Source organism: Emys orbicularis, chromosome 3 (genome assembly GCF_028017835.1).
Source record: "Emys orbicularis isolate rEmyOrb1 chromosome 3, rEmyOrb1.hap1, whole genome shotgun sequence".
In the NCBI taxonomy this organism is placed as follows: domain Eukaryota; kingdom Metazoa; phylum Chordata; order Testudines; family Emydidae; genus Emys; species Emys orbicularis.
Window position 1 is genome coordinate 116016864 of NC_088685.1, and position 9731 is coordinate 116026594.

The following is a 9731-nucleotide window of genomic DNA, read 5'->3' on the forward strand; positions in this document are numbered from 1 at the left end:
TGGGCCTTAGGCAGTTTCTATTATTTCAATTTGTTATGCACACTCAGGAAAATCATGGTATCAGTTCACATTCTGAAAGTTTTATTAAGTACAAGATCGACTATTTTTAAAAAAAGTTTAAATTCTGCAGAAACTTATGGAAAGCCCCCTAGCACTCTCTCGACTCATGAGGGCCCTCAATATCAGCAAATGGATTTGTTAAGTCTGGCAACTGTATCTTAGTTACCAAGATGGAATACTAGATGTGAAATTAGGTGCATGTGTTTGCTCTCAGGACTATGTGCTATGTATTCTGGTTCATGTTTCCAATTCTGTTCCCCACCCCGCGCCATGTGTGCATTTCTGAAATGTGCCAGTGGTTTATTTCCTAATAGATTGAAGTGGTATGCATCTTTTAAAAAACAGTTTATTCTGGAACAGCCCTTCTTATTTTACTAACTGAAAAGGTCTGTGTTTCAAGAATGGTTGCCTAAATGCATCTCAGATCCTCTGAGGTAAGGGAGTAAGCAGCATTCTGTACTGACTCACTTGAAAGACTCAAACTTGACAGGAAAAAATAAAAAAGGACTTCTAACAGACAAGTGCCAAATCGAAGTTATTCTACATAAACAGAAGAGTATATGTGAACCCTAAAATATTATTTCATACTTAGCTTATGATAGAAATACAATGAATAAGTGAGAGCCAATTTATTTCTCTGTACCACATAATTGACATACATCTGCACATGCATTCTTGTTTTAAGCTACTTTATCCAGTGGTGGATTAGCTAGTAGGCCAACGGGGCTGTGCCAGGTTGGGGAGCCAGGGGCTCCACCTGCTGGGGAGCGAGGGACGCCCCTGCACCCCAACTCCATTTCCCCAGCAGGAGCAAGGGGGGGGAGGACTGGGGGTAATTGCAGGTGGAAGGGGTGGGGAGAGGCCCCCACTTGCTCTGGCCCAGGGCCCCACAAAACTTTTAGCCGCCTCTGACTTTATCAGAAGAACAAAAGCACATGTGATAAGGGCTGCACATGGCAAGCTACAAGTTGTCATAAGTATGACTGGTATAGACAATAACAGCAATTACCGGAGCAACTGACATAGAAAATGCAGTTTGATCACAGTCTTTAAAAACAGCAAAGAGTCCTGTGGCACCTTATAGACTAACAGACGTATTGGAGCATGAGCTTTCATGGGTGAATACCCACTTTGTCAGATGTCTTTAAAAAGGTTTTAATAATGTCAGGAATGACAAGGGATTGCAGGATGTTATAAAAATTGTGCTGTTTGGAGTGCACAGCTATGGTGGAGAACTTTGAAAAAAGTTAAATTAGCAAATATTTTAATAGCAACTAGTGATCGGGTGGGGTATTAAAGGAGCTTTTGCTTCACCATGATCCTTTTTATTGGCAGAGGCCTCATTTTAAGCCTTAGTTTATAGTTTCCTTAGCAAAACACCTTAATTTGAGATGCGAAACGAGTGAGGCAGGCTAGGACTGTCTAGTCTAAACAGTCTCAAGAAGAGGTCCAAGTAAGACTTTCTTCTATTTGTTTTGTTTTCCAGAGATTTCCAATTCACAGCCAAAATGATTTCCCTAAATGTGTCTCACTGTCCTAGGTCTCTCAGCCATGACCTCAACACCACACAGTAGCGGGGGACCCAACTGCGGGGCCGGAGGGAAGAAATCGCCTCTGAGATGACAAGGGAATAACAGCGATACATGCCGTATACACGGACATCCCCCCAGCACCGATCACCACCCTCCCAGGCCGCTAAGGGACACCGGCCCCCGCAGCGCTCCGCTCCCCCAAACCCGACCTAACGCTCTAGGGCAGCTGCAGCCAGGAGCGGGCACAACTGCACGAAGCGCCCGACTCGCCTGGGGCCGCCTGCCGGGGAGCTGGAGGCGCCTGCCGCGGGGCGAGGAGCGGCCTCCCCGCCGCCCGGGTGAGCCGAGGATCCGCAAGCCGGTCGCCGGCCCCGCGCACACACACGGCCCCGCCCCATCCGGAACCCGGCACCTTCCCAGCCCCCGTCGCCTCAGCGCGCGGCGGGGGAGGGGGAGGGCAGGGTCGCGCCGACGCAACCCCCTGGGGTCCAACCGCAGTTCGGGGATGAGGGCTGAGGAGACCCCCTAGGAGGAACGGCGGGCAGGGGAGTCCCACAGCCCCGGGAGCCCCTGCCTGACCGGGGGCAAGGGGCGGGGACGCGCTGACACTCACTCGTCTCCAGCGCGCACCGTCAGCTCCGTAACGGCGCCACCACTCTCTCTCGCGCGCGCGCGCGCCCCCTCCCTCTCCGCGTCCCCCACCCTCGGCCTCAGCTCCTCCCACCACCCCGCCCCCCGCGGCTGCCGCGTCCCTTTGTGGCCCGTTCGAAGGCAAATCTGCCTGCGTCACTTCCGGGAAGCCTTGCGCGGCGCGCCCGCTTTCCCTGCTACAGTGTATAGGCTGTGGGGCCTGGGTTGGATCCTCCTTAGGGCCCTGGGAGGGACTCCGCTGTCAGCGCGTGGCGCGTCCCCCTCCCTTCCCGGGGTCTGCAATCGCCCGTCCGTGGGGAAACTGAGCAGAGAACAACAAACAGAATCTTGGCTCCCCTCGCTCTTGTGAATCAAAAAGATATTCATAACTGCACGGGCCAGGACTCGACCCCCAACTTCCCGCATAGCGGGCCAGAAGGCTATCATCGAACCACCAATGCAAACAGAGAGAATTTAGCTATAGCTTAGTCAGCTGTGTTCTCACCATGCAACTCTTCAAAGCAAGCCCTGGGCAAATTAGTAAGGGGTAGCTTTGGCTGACAGGAACATTGTACTCAGGGCTAGCACTAGGTATTGTATTGTCTATAGGGCAGGGGTTCTCAAACTGGGGATTGGGACCCCTCGGGGTTGCAAGGTTATTACATGGGGGGGGGGTCACAAGCTGTCAGCCTCCACCCCAAACCTCACTTTGCCTCAAGCATTTATAATGGTGTTAAATATATAAAAACATTTTAATTTATTGGGGGTGGGGGGGTCACACACAGAGGCTTGCTATGTGGAAGGGGTCACCAGTACAAAAGTTTGAGAACCACTGCTATAGGGGAAAACTTTTGGCATCCACCTGTCCCCAAACCATGTAAGCAAAAAAAAAACCACCCTCAAAATGAAGGATTTGGCATCCCAAAATGTGGTGTGTGGGCAGTAGCTTTCGTCCTTAAAGCGTGTCCTCATTTTGCTATCGGAGAGTGTGGGGGGAGTCACTTGCTTTAAAGAAATAAACAAATGTCTGCCTGTTACCCTCAAAAACAAATCAAGTTGAACATTTTTAGGTTGAGCAATTTGTCTATTTGGGCCAAGAAATTACCATGCGCCACAATCAGGAAGGTGAACTCTCACGAAGAAAGAAAGCAGGTTGGTGCGCATTCAATTCTTATCAAGTACGTCCTCGAAGGAAAAATCAACAAGGCAACTCGTGCCAGCCTCTTCAGCTCAACAGTACTGCCAGCAATGTTGTGCGGCAGCGAAACATAGGCGCTGACGAAGACAGAGGAGCAGCAACTGTCTGTCATGGAGAGGGTGATGGAAAGAAGAATTCTGGGGATTTAAATCCACGACCGACTCCCCAATGAAGTGATGAGACAGCAGAGTGGAGTGCAGGACGTCGCTGTTGAGAGCAGGCATAGTAAAATGCAATTGTCCGGGCATATGGCGAGGCTCACTGACAATTGATGGACTGCAGCTTTCACCGAGTGGTACCCATTCCAGGAACTGAAACGACCACTCAGCCGACCTCCAAAGAGATGGGAAGATTTTATCGTGAAAAGACATGGCCGCACATGGAGAAGGAAGGCCAGGATATGAGAAGAATGGAAGACGTGTTGTGATCGGCGCAATCTATACGAGGGCTGAAGAACCGATCGATCAAGGTGACCATATTTTTGCTGACATGGCTTTCACTTGTTCTGCCATTTGTGGCAGAGTGGGCTCAGTTAGGGCAGCTGAGGCTCTTTTAAATGTTTCTGTTTAAAGGGGAACTGTCACTTTAGATTTAGCCTGGACTTCAAAAACAGTTGATAAGGGAACACACGCACTCTCAGCTCCTTCTAGGACTGGGCTTTAGTTTTTAAAAAAAAGTTTATGCAATCCAAGACAAATACAAATATTCATAACAAAATACAATGGATATTTTTTAACTATCTTGCAGTGTTTGCCAACTGAGCATTCAAGCACTGTGGTAGTGCATTAGAACCTAGAAGTGAAATCTACTAGAAAATTACTATAAATCAAAGCAGAACTAAATCCTTTTAATTTCCTGTGGAGTAATATACATAAATATAAATAATAAAAAGTTGTTTTGAAAATCATTAGCATTACTAATCTAATCTATGAGTAATACAAGAGCATTTGTCTTTTAGAAGACATCACTTTTAACGTGGCAGTGTCCTTTTAATCAAGTCAGACTGAATGGCAATAAAATTACATCATAATAGTGTAAATTGTTAAATCAATGGAATACATACCTATTTAGGAAGAAGGGAATTTGAAAAATTATAAGCGTGTGGCACAATGTGTCTGCATGTGTGATGTATCCTTTTGACCTTTTCCCCCATTGTTGTTTGGGGGGCAAGATACGTGGAGCCTGAGGTAATGTGCCTTGTTTGCCACTCAAGGTATACCATACAAGCTGTGCCTGCTCTGCACTTTAGGTCAGGAAGTCCATTTGGAAGTGCTGCATCAAGCTCCATTTGTCCCCACTACTAGGAATCTGTGTTGGACTCCCTGAAATTGAAGGCCTAGTAGAATAATCTCTACTTTAAAACTTTTAAGTGATGTGACAAAGTTGTGAGCCATGCTCACACTCCTACTAATCCCCCAAAATTTCAAGGAATAATTATGTAATTCTATCATTCTCTATAGTACTTCCAGCTTCACTCAGGAGCCATAGGGCTGGTTGCATTGATTTAGCTAAATGCAAGCAAACTGATTTAATTAAATCACTGCAATCCCCTCTACATAGATTGCTTCCGTCAACGTGCAAAGGCTGAAATTGTGGATAAGCAACATCACTTGCCCCATAACCTCAGCCATGCTGAACACAACGCCATCTACAGCCTCAGAAACAACCCTGACATCATTATCAAAAAGGCTGACAAAGGAGGTGCTGTCGTCATCATGAATAAATTGGAATATGACCAAGAGGCTGCTAGACAGCTCTCTAACACCACATTCTACAGGCCATTATCCTCTGATCCCACTGAGGATTACCTAAAGAAACTACACCATCTGCTAAAAAAACTCCCTGACAAAGCAAAGGAACAAATCTGTACAGACACATGCCTAGAACCCCGACCAGGGACATTCTATTTGCTACCCAAGATCCATAAACCTGGAAATCCTGGACGCCCCATCATCTCAGGCATTGGCACCCTAACATCAGGCTTGTCTGGTTATGTGGACTCTCTCCTCAGACCCTACGCTACCAGCACTCCTAGCTATCTTCGAGATACTACTGACTTCCTGAGGAAACTAGAATCCATCGGTGATCTTCCAGAAAACACCATCCTGGCCACTATGGACGTAGAAGCCCTCTACACCAATATTCCACACACAGATGGACTACAAGCTATCAGGAACAGTATCCCCGATAATGTCACAGCTAACCTAGTGGCTGAACTCTGTGACTTTGTCCTCACCCACAACTATTTCACATTTGGGGACAATATATACCTTCAAGTCAGCGGCACTGCTATGGGTACCCGCATGGCCCCGCAGTATGCCAACATTTTTATGGCTGACTTAGAACAACGCTTCCTTAGCTCTCGTCCCCTAACGCCCCTACTCGCGCTACATTGATGACATCTTCATCATCTGGACCCATGGAAAAGAAGCCCTTGAGGAATTCCACCATGATTTCAATAATTTCCATCCCACCATCAACCTCAGCCTAGATCAATCCACACAAGCGGTCCATTTCCTGGACACTACTGTGCTAATAAGCGATGGTCACATAAATACCACCCTGTACCGGAAACCTACTGACCGCTACACTTACCTACATGCCTCCAGCTTCCATCCAGGACACACCACACGATCCATTGTCTACAGCCAAGCTCTAAGATATAACCGCATTTGCTCCAATCCCTCAGATAGAGACAAGCACCTACAAGATCTCTATCAAGCATTCTTAAAACTACAATACCCACCTGCTGAAGTGAAAAAACAGATTGACAGAGCCAGACGAGTACCCAGAAGTCACCTCCTACAAGACAGGGCCAACAAAGAAAATAACAGAACACCACTAGCTGTCACCTTCAGCCCCCAACTAAAACCTCTCCAGCGCATCATCAGAGATCTACAACCTATCCTGAAAGATGATCCTTTACTCTCACAGATCTTGGGAGACAGACCTGTCCTCGCTTACAGACAACCCCCCAACCTAAAGCAAATACTCACCAGCAACCACACATCACTGAACAAAAACACTGACCCAGGAACCTATCCTTGTAACAAAGCCCGATGCCAACTCTGTCCACATATCTATTCAAGTGACACCATCATAGGGCCTAATCACATCAGCTATACCATCAGTGGCTCGTTCACCTGCACATCTACCAATGTGATATATGCCATCATGTGCCAGCAATGCCCCTCTGCCATGTACATTGGCCAAACCGGACAGTCTCTACGCAAAAGAATTAATGGACACAAATCTGACATCAGGAATCATAATACTCAAAAACCAGTGGGAGAACACTTTAACCTGTCTGGCCATTCTTTGACAGACCTGCGGGTGGCTATCTTAAAACAGAAAAACTTCAAAAACAGACTCCAACGAGAGACTGCTGAGCTGGAATTGATATGCAAACTAGACACAATCAACTCAGGGCTAAATAGGGATTGGGAATGGCTGAGCCATTACAAACATTGAATCTATCTCCCCTTGTAAGTATTTTCACACTTGCTTCTTATCAAACTGTCTGTACTGAACCATCTTGATTATCACTTCAAAAGTTTTTTTTCTCTTACTTAATTGGCCTCTCAGAGTTGGTAAGACAACTCCCACCTGTTCATGCTCTCTGTATGTGTGTGTATATATATCTCCTCAATATATGGTTCACTCTATATGCATCCGAAGAAGTGGGTTGTAGCCCACGAAAGCTTATGCTCTAATAAATTTGTTAGTCTCTAAGGTGCCACAAGTACTCCTGTTATTTTTGCGGATACAGACTAACACGGCTGCTACTCTGAAACCTTATTTAAGATTGAGTGCTATATTTTGATTTTGCTTGAGCTAAATTTCTAACCAATTTAAATCTAAGTAAGTGCTCAAAACATGCATAGACAGGACCCTGCTAAAGTTGCAGTCAGGAGCAAGGGTGCCCTGCTCTGTTCCCTTTAGCAACCCCTTGACCATTCTCCAGTTTCTTTACATGCCAATTTAAATTATTTTCTTAGAACAAAACATGTCAAAACAATTTTTTTTACTCAAATACACATTTCAGAGTAGAGCCCTTACATTCCTCTCTTTTGCTGGATTTCTTCACTAAGATATGCAAGACCAGCACAAAGCACCTCTAAAATTAATGGAAGGAACCTGTGTGAGGGTTTGGGAATGTCATTTTATGAATTCCATTTTGTTTTCTTAGAATCATAGATTAGGTTTGGAAGAGACCTCAGGAGGTCATCTAGTGCATCTCCCTACTCAAAGCAGGACCACCCCAACTAAATCATCCCAGCCAGGGCTTTGTCAAGCTGGGCCTTAAAAACCTCTAAGAATGGAGATTCCACCACCTCCCTAGGTAACCCATTCCAGTGCTTCACCATCCTCTTAGTGAACTAGTTTTTCCTAATATCCAACCTAGACCGCCCCCACTGTGACTTGAGACCATTGCTTCTTGTTCTGTCATCTGCCACCACAAAGAACAGCCTAGCTCCATCCTCTGGAACCCCCCTTCAGGTAGTTGAAGGCTGCTATCAAATCCACCCTCACTCTTTTCTTCTGCAGACTAAATAAGCCCAGTTCCCTCAGCCTCCCCTCCTAAATCATGTGCCCCAGTCCCTTAATCATTTTCATTGCCCTCTGCTGGACTCTCTCCAATTTGTCCACATCCTTTCTGTAGAGGGGGGTTGTAAACCTGCATTGTGAAGTAGAACCTACAGTTTGTGTATGGACCTATATTGTCAAGAGCCAATTTAAAGTGATACATGCATAGCCAAAGGTGATACATAGCAAGGCTGGAGAAGGAAGCTTTCTTCACCTTGGAGATCTAACACAGAATGACCCATCCAGACTGACCCTAAGGACTACTGACTTGCTAATGATGTGTCTTGGTTTACCAGGCTCTCCCTGTGAACCAAGAGGGGTTGAGTATGTGAACTCCAACCTAGCTGGAACAGGGGATCAGGACTAAGTCAGTGTATATAAGTAAGAGAACTTCTGTGTAGGGGCCAGCTATCACCAGCAGCAAGGACTTGCTGTATTGGAGACACGGGAGTCTCCACCTACCCTGAACATGGACACATCTCAGACTGAAACCAGAGGGGTGAGATCAGCCTGAGGTAGGATTTGCACTTAGATGTTTGTTGTTTTTCGCTAGATCTGTAAATCTTTTATATTTCTGGGAGTAAAATGTGGATATGTTTAAAAAGTTCCTTTGCAAAGTCTATGTGTTTCTTGTTTTAACTGTCACATGGTCACTCACCCCTCAAGAACATCAAAACTATCACTATATTTTATTTCAAGCCCAAGAGATCCAAGTCTGGTAGAGGAGCTAGCATGTAACATACCTCTTTAGTAAAGCATGGATTTATGCACCTGTTTTCATTTTTAGATTTACACTTTAAACTGAAGCCTATCAAAGAAAAAGTCAATGTCCTATATTTAGATTTTCATAAGTTAAGAGCTGCACTACATCTAGATCTCCAAGAAAAGCAATAATTTATGAAGTTAGTTGTCCATGATGTACAGTCTATACAGACTGCATACCCATTCATTGTCCACTGAATAAGTAGATCTTGAGCAGGGCCATTTTAATCATTTGATGGTGGGAGGGGGAGAAAGAAGAATGACAAATTACAATTATTGTGTGACTTGAGGTACAGAACTTCTAGGATAGAGATCAGAAACTATGTCCAAGTACAGCCATTTGCAGAGATTTAAGAGAACAGAGGAAGACCAACAACTTTTGAACAATTTAAAATTTTAACTTGTATTTGATTAGTAGAACCAGAATTTATTTACCATTTATAAGGAAAAAGATTTACTGTACTTTATTCTTTATTATCCCAGCAGATATTACCCTAGAGAAACTGATTTTGAGAAAAATGAAACATTCATAAAACAGTTATAGGGAATGTCACTGATTACCAACAGCTGTTACATTCAGAAGTATGCAAAGATGATTTATGTCTACGAAGGCTGCAATTCCTTCTCTTAATCTAGTGTCATTTTATAAAATTGTATTGTTTTGTCAACAGAACATTTATCATACAAAAGACATATATACACACGCAATACAATAGTAAACTTGAATAGTGCCTTTGCTCAAAAGCATGTTAAGGCACTCATAACATTTTTACTATTATGTTGACTGAAATTTGTTCTCTCTTTGCTTTGGTTGAATTAAAGCAAACAGATTAAATGTCTGATTTTAAATGCCAACAACATTTGGAACTGAGTCTTATGGTATGTAGGGTAATAGCAGCAGCATCTAAGAACCCAACCACTGCATTAGCTAATAACTAAACAAAATTAAGTCCAAATAAATC

General features: G+C 44.8%; 1 protein-coding gene across 2 annotated transcripts in view; it reads right to left on the reverse strand.

The window, feature by feature from the left end:
• Positions 1–2278, reverse strand: part of KATNA1 (katanin catalytic subunit A1) — a 35788-nt gene extending 33510 nt beyond the window's left edge. Inside the window, exon 1 of one of the 2 annotated variants that reach the window (XM_065400593.1) lies at positions 2206–2278. The gene's annotated coding sequence lies outside the window, so the exon portion shown is untranslated. The remainder of the gene's footprint in view (positions 1–2205) is intronic. The other variant, XM_065400594.1, reaches the window with a different exon arrangement.
• Between the last annotated feature and the right edge of the window lie 7453 nt (positions 2279–9731).